The sequence below is a fragment of the Moschus berezovskii genome, chromosome 13 (genome assembly GCF_049115385.1).
Source record: "Moschus berezovskii isolate FMDL1 chromosome 13, NW_MosBer_1.0, whole genome shotgun sequence".
NCBI lineage: Eukaryota > Metazoa > Chordata > Mammalia > Artiodactyla > Moschidae > Moschus > Moschus berezovskii.
In genome coordinates this window covers 67635680-67651119 of record NC_142472.1, presented here as the reverse complement: position 1 = coordinate 67651119, position 15440 = coordinate 67635680, and the positions used below count along the sequence as shown (strand labels likewise).

At 46.8% G+C, this 15440-nt stretch overlaps 1 non-coding gene across 1 annotated transcript; it reads right to left on the bottom strand.

The window, feature by feature from the left end:
• Positions 1–14788: 14788 nt before the first annotated feature.
• On the bottom strand, positions 14789–14860 carry TRNAR-GCG (transfer RNA arginine (anticodon GCG)). Its single transcript has one exon. It is a non-coding gene; the product is annotated as a tRNA-Arg (tRNA).
• Between the last annotated feature and the right edge of the window lie 580 nt (positions 14861–15440).

Sequence of the window (15440 nt, the reverse complement as noted above, 5' to 3'; positions counted from 1 at the left end):
TGGACAGAGAGGCCTGGCGTGCTGTGATTCACGGGGTCGCAAAGAGTTGGACACAACTGAGCGACTGAACTGAACTGAACGGATGACATGAATGCTATATTAAATAATCAGGAATATTAAATAATTACATCATGGTCAGCTACAGAACAAAGAGTCCCCTGGACAGCAAGGAGATCAAACCAACCAATCCTAAAGGAAATCAACCCTGAATATTCATTGGGAGGACTGATGCTGAAGATGAAGCTCCAATACTCTGGCCACCTGATGCAAAGAACTGACTAATTGGAAAAGACCGTGATGCTGGGCAAGACTGAGGGCAAGAGGGGACAAGTGAGCGACAGAGGATGAGATGGTTGGATGGCATCACTGACTCAATGGTCATGAGTTTGAACAAACTCTGGGGTACAGTGAAGGACAGGGAAGCCTAGTGTCCTGCAGTTCATGGGGTGGCAGAGAGTCAGACATGAGACTGAGTGAATGAACACCCCCAGAATGTATAAATTCCGTGACATCAACAACCAAAAGGTGGTGGGATGAAGATGGAAAGGAGCAGAGTTTTTTTTAATGTTGTTGGAGTTAAGCTGGCATAAACTCAAATTAAAGTGTTATAACTTTAGGACGTCAAATGTAATCTCCATGGCAACTACAAAGCAAATAGCTGAAAAATATACACAAAAGAAATGAGAAAGGAGTTTAAATGTTTCTGTTTAAGAAAAAAATAAATACAAAAGAAAACAGCAGTGCAGAAAATGAGGGACATATAAGGCATATGTGAAAGTAAAGAAAACAGAAGAAAGTCCGCTTTTCCACAGCCCTCGCCTTATAGCCACCTCACTTGTGTATGCACCTGACTAGACCGTGGGCACTGAGTTTCTCAGAAAAAGAAATTACAGAGTGTCCAAGAGCAGATAAGGAAGGTTGGGATGAGCCCTCTGTTACAACTCCAGTTCTCAGCATAGAGTCTGACACACAGGTGACTGCAAAATAGTTTCGATCAATGCTTCTTTCTTAACATTTAATTGTAAAACTTGGAAGCCATGACTTCCCTGGTGGTCCAGTGGTTGGGACTTTGCCTTCCAAGGCAGAGGGTGCAGGTTTGACCCCTGGTCTGGGAGCTAAGATCACACATGGGCCAAAAAACCAAAACATAAAACAGAAGCAATATTGTGACAAATTCAAGTGAAGTGTTAGTCACTCAGTCCTGTCCAACTCTTTGAGACCCCATGGACTGTAATCCGCCAGGCTCCTCTGTCTATTGGATTCTCCAGGCAAGAATACTGGAGTGGGTTGCCATGTCCTTCTCCAGAGGATCCTCCCGGTCCAGGGATTGAATCCAGGTCTGCCACACTGCAGGCAGGTTCTTTACCATTTGAGCTACCTGGGAAGCCCTAACAAATTCAATAAAGGCTTAAAAAACATGGCAGCCATGCACATTTACAGCACCCATTCAGCCTCTGATGACTCAAGAACCAACAGCCTAAGTTTTCTGCCCTTTCTTTGAACCTTATATTCCTCTTAGCCTGATTTCTTTGATTTTTAACCTAATTTTTTTTTTAATGAAATCTGACATGAAGTCTTCTAATATTCAACATTAAAGTTTAAGTTTAGGGAAATTCCCTGGCAGTCCAGTGGTTAAGACTCCATGTTCAAAATGCAGGTAAGCCTGAGAATTAAAATAAATTAGTTTAAGTTATAATATACTACATAGGTAATTTTCTATTTGGTTTGCAGTATTACAAACTGACTTATTTTTTAAAAATTTTTATCAGGGAAATTTCAAACATATCCAAATATTTTTTTAAATTTTAAAGGGAGAGAGAATAAAGCAGTGAATTCCCCTAAACATCTATTATCTAGCTTCAACAACTATTAACTCACAGCCAATCTTCAACTATACCTTCACCAACTTCTCTCTACCATCAGATTATTTTTAAGTCAATCCAAGATGATATGTCATTTTATCCATAAATGTTTCAGTGTGTCTGCTATGGTGGTAGGGGTAAAGAACTCACCTGCCAATGCAGGAAACCTAAGAGATGTGGGTTCGATCCCTGGGTCAGGAAGATCCCCTGGAGAAGGTTATGGTAACCGATTCCAGTATTGCCTGGAGAATCCCGTGGAGGGAGGAATTCCAAGGGCTACAGTCCATAGGGTCACAAAGAGTCAGATATGACTGAAGCAACTTAACACACACACACGTTTGCTTGTATCCATTTATAACAAGCTACTTCCCTGGTGGCTCAGACAGTAAAGCATTTGTCTGCAATGCGGGAGACCCGGGTTCGAGCCCTGGGTTGGGAAGATCCCCTGGAGAAGGAAATGGCAATCCACTCCAGTACTATTGCCTGGAAAATCCCATGGACAGAGGAGTCTGTTAGGCTACAGTCTATGGGGTCACAAAGAGTCGGACACAACTGAGCCATTTCACTTTCACTTTCCCTCCAAAACATAGTCACTTACAACAACAATTTATTTGCTCTTACTCCTGCACTTTAGTGGAGAAGGCAATGGCAAGCCACTCCAGTACTCTTGCCTGGAAAATCCCATGGATGGAGGAGCCTGGTAGGCTGCAGTCCGTGGGGTCGCTAAGGGTCGGACACGACTGAGTGACTTCACTTTCACTTTTCACTTTCACACATTGGAGAAGGAAATGGCAACCCACTCCAGTGTTCTTGCCTGGGGAATCCCAGGGATGGGGGAGCCGGGTGGGCTTCTGTCTATGGGGTCACACAGAGTCGGATACAACTGAAGTGACTTAGCAGCAGCAGCAGCTGCAATTTAGGCTGAGTTCAGCTGTGTGATTCTTCTGTTTCCCCCAAGTGATTCATGTAGCCAAGGTCATCAAGTAGCTTGAATGTGGTAGGCAGGTCTAACCTAAGATGCCTCAGTGTCAGGGGACTTGGTGCTGGCTGTCAGCTGGGATTCTCTCTTCATGTAACTGCTTACCTTTCAAAAGTTTGGCTTCCTTCTGTGGCAATGGCAGCATTTTAAGGGGGTGTAAGTGGGGATTTCCAGGTGCTGCTACTGCTGAAGAACCTGCCTGCTAATGCCAGAGACTTCAGAGACATAGGTTCGATCCCTGAGTTGGGGAAGATCCCCAGGAGGAGGGCATGGCAACCCATTCAAGTATTCTTGCCTCGAGAGTCCCATGGACAGAGGAGCCTGGTGGGCTACAGTCCATGGGGTCGCATAGAGTTAGATATGACTGAAGCCACTTAGCATAGCACTTTTTTTCCCAATTATTATTATTTTATTGAGTTCAGGACCTCATTTATACAAGGAGAGACAACTTTTAAGGCTCTGGGGGAATGTTCTTACTCCAGAGAAGACTTGGTGTTTTGGAGCTTTTTGTTTTTTGGCCTCACCATGCAGCATGTGGGATCTTGTTTACCCAACCAGGGATCAAACTTGCTCCCCTTGCAGTGGAAGTGCACAGGACCATTGGGGAAGTCCCACCAGGTTTTTCAACCTACCACAGTGTCTATAAGACAAAACCTCTATTTTTGAAACAGAACCACAATTACATGGTCAAATATTAAAAAAAAAAAAAGTTAAATGATATAGTATAATTCTTTATCATTGATTTGCAGGGGTTTCCCTGATGACTCAAGCAGTAAACAGTCCATCTGCAATTCAGGAGATTCAGGTTCCATCTCTGGGTTGGGAAGATCCCCTGGAGGAGGAAATGCAACCCACTCCAGTATTTTTGCCTGGAGAATCCCATGGACAAAGGAGCCTGGCAGGCTACAGTTCATGGGGTCCCAAAGAGTCGGACACAACTGACACACACATGTTGATTTGTAACTTCAGAATTATGAAACAAAAATGCTATTATTACAAATATAACAGTGTTCTGGGATATTTTTTTTTCTTAGTAGATATTATTAATGATGATTTGGAACTTAAATAGAAAAACAACGATGTAAATCTCTAAGATTTAAATTCTAATATGTCTAACTGGCTCCTTGAAAAAGCAGCTAAAAAAAATTAAATGTTTCATGATTGAAAGAATAAGGGAGCCTCTTCTGGGAAATTATATATTTAGTTCACTGCAATTTGCTTTCTAATTCGCTGAAAAATAATGCAAGTGAACTATTAGAATGTCTATTCATGTTGCAATTTTTGAGAGTTTAGGGAGACAATGAGAAATGAACTGGGGCGGGATCCCCAGCCTACTCAACAAAGCTCCTAAACGTGCCTTTGTGAGATGCCACGGCAGCTGCGGGCCACAAGGACTGCCAGTCTGTAAGTGACCCACAAATCCCATGTGCCAGAAAGTTGGCCAGGTGCAGGCTCTGCCCAGCTAACAGGGCCCCTTTCAACATCACTTTTAATTGTAGAGTCACTCTATTAACAATCGAGGGCATGATTACATAATTGGTTTATTAACAACCAAAAGGATTCAAAACTAATTTGCAAAAAAAAATAGAGAATTTACCAAAAAAAAAAAAAGAAGTCCAAGGCGACTACATGCTCTTCTCAGAGGGCAAGAATTCAAGGAACTTGAGAGGGAGCATTGAATAGCCCAAGTCATAATGGTTAAGGGCTCTGGCTTCTACAGTCAAGGGCAGCTTGGCTCCCCTGTTACTGTATGGCCTTAAATAATGTCTTGCTTAATGTCTCTGAGCTTCAATTTCCTCACATTTTTGCTTTGCGGGTTAAGTGTATAAAGTACTTACTGGCCAGTCTGGCAGTTTTAAGCATGATATACATAATAGCTCCTCGTGTGGGGCGTGTATCACTCATATTCCCATATCTTATCAAAGCTGCTCAGCACGATGTAGATGGTCAGTTAATGAACGGACTGAATGTGACTCTGCTAAAAGATGCACATTATTTGCTGATCAGCACCATTTCTTTCTTAGAAAATCTGTTCCTCCCTTAACTCATCTCGTCTCACTGTTGGTATTCAGCCAAAACTGATTCACCCACAGGGGATACCAGCCTCAGGCTTAGCCCATCAGATGGTATTGGGCCCTGGAACTGTGCTGTCCTGAAGACTGGAAGTTGGCAGACCACGACTCTCCAGTCAAATCCAGCTCACTGCCCCGACTTTGTAAATAAAGTTTATCAGCATACGGCCACACCCATTCATTTAGGTATTGTCCATGGCTGCTTCTGTGCTACAGACGTGGAGTAGAGTTGAATAGTTGTAACAGAAGCAACAGGATCTGCAAAGTCTGATTATTTACCACTGGCCCTTTAGAGTAAAAGCTGGCCTATTCGTGGAGTAGACCAACAACTGGCGACTATTTTTTTTTTTTTTTTTGTCTTTTGTATGTTAAAAGGTAAGCAGGAAGAAGGCTCAGGCAGAGACAAGAGGGAGATGTATAGACATCGGGGCATTTGCCCACAGAAAGCGGGACCGCAGAGAAGGGAGTGGCAGAGACAGAGGCTCGGGGAGGACTGGAGGGTTCGCTTCCAAGGGCTGCTCTGGAGGTTGCTGAGTAGCACCAGCTGTGGCCTGGGTTCCTCCTTGTGTGGACTGACCCTCCAGCCCCACTCCCCGGGAACTCCTGAGTGTCCTCGGGAGATGGCAGCTGGCTTCCCCTGGGACGAGTGACCTAAAACAGTGTCTTCTATGATCTAACTTTGGAAGCCACACACATAGACCGCTGTTTCCACGATCCTGTCCGTTCCTTACACGTCAGGCCTGGTTGGTGTAGGAGGATCGCGCACCAGGACCGGAATACAGTTGGGGGAGAATTACTGGGACCACCTTCCACCAGTTGAGGCCCCTCTGAATTCTCCCCTGGGATTCAGTGAGACTCTGCTTATCCTATAACAACTGTCTCCCTCCTTTTCACTGGAGATGACAAGCACGTTTCTATATCCTTGCAACAAATCGGTCCTAAGAAAGCAATGAAGGGTGGAAAATGACATATTATTTGTCCCATCACCTCTTGTCAAATGAAGGGGTCCCTGAGGTCTTGGGCTTGCAGGGCCCTTCTTGGTAGCCTCTGTCTCTTTCTGGTGTGTGACACTCCAGCCAAGCTCCTACTCATTTATGCAATATGAGTGACTGTCAGGCCCTGAGATGCAGCCACAGGCAGAAAAAGACCCCATGCCCTGGAGCTGAGATTCCGGTGTGGGGAGACAGACACTAAACAAACAGAGAACATACCCGGCAGAGATAAACGCTATAAAAATCATTAAAATGTGTGTGTGAGAGAGATTTTATAAAGGGTGGCTGAGCAAAGACCTAGGTGAAGAGAGCGAGTGAGCCATGAGAACGCAGCAGGAAAGGGGACCGGGAGACTTGCTGGGAAGCTAAGAGGTGGGCGGTAGGAGCAGGATGTGGGATCACGGGAGGGTCTCTTAAGACAGGACGAGAACATGTCCAGTAGCCAAGGAGTGGGCTTTCCGGGTGGCACTAGTGGTAAAGAGCCTGCCTGCCAAAGCAGGAGATGTAAGAGATGCAGGTTCAATCCCTGGGTTGGGAAGATCCCCTGGAGGAGGAAATGGCAACCTACTCCAGTACTCGTGCCTGGAGAATCCCATGGACAGAGGAACCTGGCGGGCTACAGTCCACGGGGTTGCAAAGAGTTGGACATGACTGAAGTGACATAGCACACGCATCTCATGATTCAGGGATGCAGGAGCAAAAGGGATGAAATCTGGAGGCCACGGCCTCCTCCAGAGCTAGGACCCTACAGATGGAAGCAGATTGAGGATGTGATGGACAGCTGAATTCATACGACTGCGTCCGGCATTCTCAGTGGACTGTGAGCTGAGTGATGGGCCACAGGGGTTCAGAAGGTTTGAGGAGAAAGAGAAAGATGATGAATGAATTTCAGAAAGCAAACCACCAGGGCAGTGCTTTTGAACATTTGATGCAGAAATGAATCACCAGGGGACATTGTTAAAGTGCAGATCATCCTGATTCAGGCAGTCCGGGTGGGGCGTGAGCTTCTGCATGTGCAAAAGTGATGTCTGTGCTGTTGGTCCAGTAAGGGAAATAGATCGGACTTGTGGGCAGTGTGATGGGACCTTTAGGGTCTGTGGCCAGGAATTAAAGTGAGAACACTCACCCGAGCTAGTGTTCTCTTCTGGCTGCTTGGGTACAGGGATAGAGCAGGGGATAGCTGAGTGTTAGTGGTATTTATGAGGAAGTGCTCTTAAAAAATATGCCATTTACCCTAAGCTGAGTCAGGAAGGAAGTGAAAAACTAAACTATGATGGGGGATGAAAAAATGATAAGGCCAGTGAATCACGGGCCCTGATGACGTCAGAGAATCACTGGGATGGGAGCATTAGAACCAATAAGCTAGAAGGTGAGGAAGAGGTGCTCAAGAAGGGGGGCCTTCAAATTGAGACTTACAGGTGACGACAAGGTCCACCAGGATGGAAAGTGATAGATCACTCGAGGTGAGGAGGTCAGGAACACAGAGGCCAAAGCTCCCTAAATAGTGACGGAAGGGGTTGGTGAAGATGAAGATGGTGAGTTCAGTACTCAAGTTCTTCAGGAACAAGGAGGCTGCAAGTGAAGGCAACTGGAGGGTGCCAGGGGTTTAGTCTGGTGGCATGGACTCTGAAGGAACTCTGTGCCAGCAGCAGGCCAGGGACACAAGACAGACATAGTTCCCTCTCCTAAGTGCGATGAGAACCATGAAGGGGTTTAGACCAGTTTGTTGTTGTTTAGTGGCCAGCTCGTGTTTGACTCTGTCACCCCACAGACTGCAGTGTACCAGGCTCTATGTCCTTCACTGTCTCCCAGAGTTTGCTCAAACTCATGTCCATCAGGTCGGTGATGCCATCCAACTCTCATCCTCTGTTGTCCCCTTCTCCTCCTGCCCTCAATCTTTCCCAGCATCCAGGTCTTTTCCAATGAGTCAGCACTTCACATCAGGTGGCCAAAGTACTGGAGTTTCAAGTGCTATAGGCCAAATGTTTGTGTCCCCCACTAGACTCATATGTGGAAATCCTAACCCTTAATGTGGCAGTATTGGGGGCTGGGGCCCTCAGAAGGTGATGAGGCACCACCCTCATGAATGGGATTGTTGTTGATGTTTAGCTGCCAAGTCGTGTCTGACTTTTTGTGATCCCATGGACTGTAGCCCGCCAGATTCCTCTGTCCATGAGATTTCCCAGGCAAGAATACTGGAATAGGTCACCATTCCATTCTCCAGGGGATCTTCCTGACCCAGGTATTGAACCTGTTTCCTGCATCGACAGGCAGGTTCTTTACCACTGAGTCACTTGAAACATCCTGAATGGGATTCAGTTCAGTTCAGTCGCTCAGTCGTGTCCGACTCTCCGCGACCCCATGGATCACAGCACGCCAGGCCTCCCTGTCCATCACCAACTCCCAGAGTTCACTCAAACTCATGTCCACAGAGTCGGTGATGCCATCCAGCCATCTCATTCTCTGTTGTCCCCCTCTCCTCCTGCCCCCAACCTTTCCCAGCATCAGAGTCTTTTCCAATGAGTCAACTCGTTGCATGAGGTGGCCAAAGTATTGCAGTTTCAGCTTTAGCATCAGTCCTTCCAATGAACACCCAGGATTGATCTCCTTTAGAATGGACTGGTTGGATCTCCTTGCAGTCCAAGGGACTCTCAAGAGTCTTCTCCAGCACCACAGTTCAAAAGCATCAATTCTTCGGCAATCAGCTTTCTTCACAGTCCAACTCTCACATCCATACATGACCACGGGAAAAACCATAGCCTTGACTAGATGGACCTTTGTTTGCAAAGTAATGTCTCTGCTTTTTAATATACTATCAGAGCCTTATAAAAGAGCTCCCTTGGCCTTTCCACACACGAGGGTAAGAGAAAACGGAGTGGGCCTTTACTAGACGCAAAATCTGCTGGCACCTTGATCTTGAATTTCTCAGTCTTGAGAACTGTCAGAAATAAATTTTTTGTTTATAAGTGACCCAGTTTATGGTATTTTGTTACAGTGGCCTGACAAGACTAACAGAAAGTGACATGATCCAAATGAGATTTTGCAGAGCTCAGTTTTTAAAGAATCCGCCTGCAATGCAGGAGACCCCGGTTTGATTCCTGGGTTGGGAAGATCCACCAGAGAAGGGATAGGCTACCCACTCCAGTATTCTTGGGTTTCCCTTGTGGCTCAGCTAGTAAAGAATCTGCCTGCAATGTGGGAGACCTGTGTTCGATCCCTGGGTTGTGGGAAGATCCCCTGGAGAATGGAAAGGCTACTCACTCTAGTATTCTGGCCTGGAGAATTCCATGGACGGTATAGTCCATGAGGTCTCAAAGAGTCGGACACGACTGAGTGATTTTCACACAGACTTCTCGGACTGCTACACAGAGAAAGGACTGGAAGGAGGTTCAGTTTGTCAAAGAGTGGACTCCAGGAGCTTCAGTTTCACCAAAAACTTGTGAAAATGCGCATTCTTGGGCCCCTGAATCAGAAACACTAGAGTTGGGAGCCCTGCAACCTGAGTTTTAACAAAAACTCTCCCAGTGATTAGATGTCAGTTGACGTCAGACTAGAGAACATGGTGGTTTGATTAGGGCAGTGGAGAGAGAGAGAGGATGGAGCTGTACTTTGTAGAGGAAGGACCAGGGCAGAGTATGGGATGTGTGGGTGAGGGGCAGTTTTCTGGGAGAAAGGAGAGCACAGATGGAGTCTTACACACAAGAAAGGCAAGGGTGGAGGAGAAGCCAATTTGCCGGTAAGATCTAAAGTTCAGGTCTGTCTGTGGTACAGGGCAAACGTGTTCTGGAGAAGTTTTGGTGGGAAGTAAAGTTGTGGGTAAAAACCACAGGAGTTCTCAGCAGGACGTTGGAGATGCCTTCATGCAGGATTGTGAGGGCCCCATGGGACAGGAGTCATGTGACGTGTCGTCCGTGGCTCTCTAACAGTCTGGCTGCTGCTGCTGCTTAGTTGCTTCAGTCGTGTCCAACTCTTTGTGACTCCATGGACTGCAACCCGCCAGGCTCCTCTGTCCATGGGGGTTCTCCAGGCAAGAATACTGGGGTGGGTTGCCATGCTCTCCTCCAGGGGATCTTTCTGACTCAGGGATCAAACTGGGGTCTCCTGCATCGCAGGCAGATTCTTTACTGCTGAGCCACCAGGGAAGCTCCAACGGTCTAGCTAAGTGTCACCATTGCACACTCATAGTTGGTGGCCTGGTAGAGAGAGCACTGAGTTTGGAATCCAGAGGAGTTAGGTCCCTGGGTTCTAGTTACTTTTCAGCAAGTTACCTCATCTCTGTGAGCCCCAGCCTCTACCTCCCTTCAATCGACATTTTGATATCTGTCCTGTCTAAAGGGGCTTGCTCAGAATCAAATGAGCCAAAGCAAATATGGATTCATTGATCATTATAAATCATTTTCTAAATGTAAGGGGGTACTATTCGAAATACTCTCATTATTGTTGTAGGATTCCAGTGTCAGGACAGGTCTCTGTCATAGCTGCCCCCTTGCTGGGGTAAGATGACAGTGGAAACATGACCAACCCCTCCAAATACATTTTCCTTCCTGGTTATGACCTGCAGGGCACTGTACAAGGTCATTCCTTTGACTGGACTTTGTGCCCTGGCAAAATATACATATCCTGGGGGAAAGAAACACTCTTTACAAAAAAGCTTATTCAGGGACTTCCTTGGTGGTCCAGTGGCTAAGACTCTGTGCTCCAATGCAGGGGGCCCGGATTCGATCCTTGGTCAGGGAACTAGAGCCCACATGCTGCAACTAAAGACCCTGCATGCCAAAACTAAGAATTGACAAAGCCAAATAATAAAAATAAATATTAAATAAATAAGTAAATAACTGGACTTTCCTTGGTGGCCCAGTGGTAAAGAGTCGACTTGCCAGTGCCTGGCATCCCACACGCCACAGAGCAACTAAGCCCGCGGGCCACCACTATTGAGCCTGTGCTCTAGACCCACATTCCACAGCTACCGAAACCCTAGCGCCCGGGCTCTGCAAGAGAAGCCGCCGCAGTGAGAAGCCTGCAGATCGTCAGAGAATAGCCCCCAACTCCACAACTAGAGAAAAGCCTGTGCAGCAAGAGACCTAGTACAACCCCCAGATAAATAAAGTGATACAAAAAACCAGTTTACCCCAGAGCACATGCTGCTGTTTCACAGCCATCGCTTCATGTGGCCAGGAGGAATTCTGTGTGCGGGACGCTGTGGTGGCGGTTTAGTCGCTCAGTCGTGTCCGACTCTCGCGACCCCAGGGACTACAGCCCACCAGGCTCCTCTGCCCATGGGATTTCCCAGGCAAGAATACTAGAGTGGGTTGCCATTTCCTTCCCCGGGGGATCTTCCCCACCCAGGGATCCAACCCGTGTCTTCCGCATTGCAGGTGGATTCTTTACCAACTGAGTCACCAGGGAAGCCGCCCTGGACATCACTCTCCTCATTTTACAGACAAGGACACTGGGCCTGGAGACCAGGCGACCATCCAAATGTTCAGAGCTCCTGAGGGGCAGAGCCAGCCAGCGCCTCTCGTCCTGCCTCGTGGATGCTGTGCTTCTGCTCCTGCAGCTTTGGCTGGGCGGCTGAGGACACTGAGCACCAGGCTGGGGATGGGTGCTCAGTCATATGTGGGGAGAAGGGAAGGGCGCCAGTCCATCAAGATTCCAAGGCACCAGGATTGTTCTGAAGACTTTCTGCTCTTCTTTTGTGACCTTCAAGCACCTTCTAAGTGTCTTTGCTCTCCATGACACCCAATCACTTTTACTTAGACATTGATGGTGGCATGTTTGAACAAGAGCCTGGGGAGGGCCTCCGAGGCAGGGTGGCCTCCCTGAGTCCACTAACCTTCAGAATAAACGCACAGCAAAGGAGCGGGGGCAGGCAGGCTGTCTTGGCCCAGGAGTCTGTTTTCCAGGGGTTCACTGAGATGCAGTTCACCTTGCACACAGATAGCATTAGGCTTGTGAACTCTGCTGTGGGCAGAAGAGATACTAAAGGTGTTTGGAGGCTGCGGCAGTTGATGATGCCAGTTTGTGACATGAGAGTCTGGCAGAGTTAGAAAGGAGCCTGTGTTCCTTGCTTTACAAACACAAAAAGCCAGGGCTTTTTCCACAGGACCACATTGGGACTGGAGAGTGTAACAGAGAGAAACAGAATTCCAGCCTCCAAGCTGTTCCTCTCTTCACTCCTATACTTTTTAAAAAAAATATATTTGTTTATTTGACTGTATTGGATCCAGTTGCATCACTCAGGATCTTCCTTGCTTCATGCTAGATCTTTCTTTGCAGCCCACAGACTCTCTAGTTACGGTGCATGGGCTTAGTTGCTCCCGAGGAATGTGGGATCTTAGTTCCACAACCAGGGAACTGTCCCCTGCACTGCAAGGCCGATTCTTAACCACTGAACCACCAGGGAAGTCCCACACCTATACTTTCAAAAAGAATTGACACAAGACCAGACAACAAAAAGCCCAGAAAGAACTGACATCTTTTGCATGAACATGGCCTTCATTAAAGACTGTTTTCTGAATATGGGCTTGGTGTCAGGTCTCCCGTGAGCGCTGCTCTGCCAGATCACAATTGTCCTGTAGGCAGATACCGTCAAGGTTTGGGGCTCCGTGGTGTGCGTGCTATGGGCTCCCAACTGTTGGCAGGATGGATGGGTGGGTAGGTGAACAAACAATTGCCCGAAGGAGCTGGAGAATATCACCTGGACAGACTCAGAGTACAAATTCAGTGTCAAGGAACATCATGTTACACTGGTTATTTTTTCTGGCATGGGAGACTATGTCTCGGAGGAAAAACCCTGCTGTTGCCCAGCAGTGTAGACATCAGCCATCAATTACATGCAGTCACTACTGTTGTTTTTTAATGTGTCCTGACTCCTTCAGTGGAGGCAATAAACAGTTAAAACGTTTTCTCCTACACTGTCCTGAACATTCCTTTGAAGTGGCTGTGAAAATCAACCATCTGAGGAGAAAAGAAGGAAAAGGAATTAACCTCCAATGACTTCACTTTCAGAATGAGTCAGGGCAGCTTAAAAAAAAAAATCACCACTGGATGCAAAGAGAGGCAGAGACACAGGGTTGCAGAAGCAAAAGCAAGTTCGGAGGAGAAAAGGATAGTATTAATAAAGGCTGTTTTGGTTCTCTTGTCCCTGGGGTCTTTTGGTGGGCCCATGATTAGGTCTGCAAGTCACCTGGCTCCCTTTGGAGAACTGAACACTTGGCGCTTCTTGGACCACAGAGATGTTTTGCTGCTTTTGAAGTCGGGAAGAGATGGGTTCTAGTCCGCTGGCTGTGTGACTTTCGGCCAGTTACTTAACCTCTCTGAGCCTTAACTTAGTTGTGAGAAAGGTTTGTCCAGAGTAAGTGATATGGCACACTGGGCATCAGTGCGCGCTCATTGAAGGGCTGGAAAGTGAGGGGTTTCCGGTTCCCGGAGTTACTGCGAGCAAACTGCGTGGGGAGGAAGGGGGCCAGCTGGGGGCGCGCCCTCCGCGAGGCCTTAGAGCCGCCTTGCCTCCACTCGAGGGGCGAGTCCAGGCTCGAGCTCTGAAGACAGCGCGCCCCCTAGAGGCCGTCCTCCGGAACACAGGTTTCTTCCTACACAGGGCGGAATAGAAACCTTAGGGGCTGCTGCTGCTGCTGCTAAGTCACTTCAGTCGTGTCCGACTCTGTGTGACCCCATAGACGGAAGCCCACCAGGCTCCCCCGTCCCTGGGATTCTCCAGGCAAGAACACTGGAGTGGGTTGCCATTTCCTTCTCCAATGTGTGAAAGTGAAAAGTGAAAGTGAAGTCGCTCAGTCGTGTCCGACCCCTAGCGACCCCATGGACTGCAGCCTACCAGGCTCCTCCATCCATGGAATTTTCTAGGCAATAGTACTGGAGCGGCTTGCCATTGCCTTCTCCGGAACCTTAGGGGCACCCCTGGCCAAAGGCACAGGCTGAAGAGGGGCCGCCCAAAGCTGTCAAATCCTTTCTCTGTGTTTACCTAGGGCTTCGAGTGGCTTCTGTCGACGGTACCAGGCTGCACCCCAGGCTGCTGAGCTGACCACAGTCGGGTAAACTGAAAGAAATACTTGGTTTGTTCAAGTAGGAAAGACTCAAGTAGTATTTACTGAGCATTCACTCTGTTCCAGTGTGGGAGCTGGGTGCTCTTCACTTAACCTTATCTTGTTTAAACTTCTCAGCAGCCCTGTGAGGGGAGGTTTATCCTCTGTTTTTCTGGTGAGGTAACTGAAGCACCCTAAAAGAAGGTATTTGCACAGCTGAAACATGCCAAAGTTGAGATTTGTGTTAATCTGCTTGTTGTTGTTGAGTCGCTCAGTCATGTCCAACTCTTTGTGAAACCGTGGACAGTAGCCTAGTAGGCTTCTCTGTCCATGGAACTCCCCAGACAAGAATACTGAAGTGGGTTGCCATTTCCTCCTCCAGGGGATCTTCCCAGGGATCAAACGTGTCTCCTGCATTGGCAGGTGGATTCTTTACCACTGAGCCACCAGAAAAGCCCATTTGTTAAGACTCCTATAACAAAAAACCCCAGACTGGGTGGTTTAAACAAAGAAATTTCTCATCTCAATTCTGGAGGATAGAAGTCTGAAATAAGATGGAGTTGGTTCTTCCTGAGAGGGCCCTGAGGGAGGGATCTTTTCCAGGCCTTTCTCTTTGGCTTGTAGATGGCTATCTTCACTCTCGGTATGCATGTCTGTTCCCCAATTTCCTCTTTTTTAAAAACACTAGTCATATTGGATTAGTAGTAGTTGCAGTATTAGTCTATCAATCATGTCTGACTCTTTGGAACCCCATGGTCTGTAGCCCACCAGGCCTCTCTGTCCATGGAATTCTCCAGGCAAGAATACTGGAGTGGGTTTTCATTTCATTCTCCAGGGGATCTTCCCCACCCAGGGATCGAACCTGGGTCTCTTGCATCGCAGGCAGATTCTCTACCATCTGAGCCACTGGGGAAGCCATATCCAGCAAAACTGTCCTTCAAAAGAGATAAAAGAATAAGAATATATGGCAGTATAAACAAAAACAAGAAAACAAACAAGAAATCTTAGATGTGAAAAATGTATCAATAATAGTTGAAAAGAACACATCAGGTAGATGAATAACAGAATGGATAGGGCTGCAGAACAAATTAGCAACTTGGAAGACCAGTGAAGGAAGTCTTCCAGAAGGAAGGAGGAAAAAGATATAAAATATTTTTACTTTATTTTACAAAGAGATATAAAATATTTTTTAAAAGCTAGGTTATTTGGAAGATAGAAGTAGAAGTTTTGAATACTATCATGTGACTGATAAAGAGTCCTAGAAAGAAAGGAAAAATAAAATGAAGAGGAAGAAGTATTCGAGGAGAAATTGAGATAATTTTCTGTAACTTATAAATGATGAAAGAGTTATAGAGGAGAAATAATGAAAAAAATCCACACCAGGATATTTTACAGTAAAATTAAGAATTTCAAAGAAGCAGAGAAAATTCTAAAGTACTGCAGAGGGAAAGAGAAGATCGCAAAAAGAGAAGTCAGATGGCATCAGATTTTTC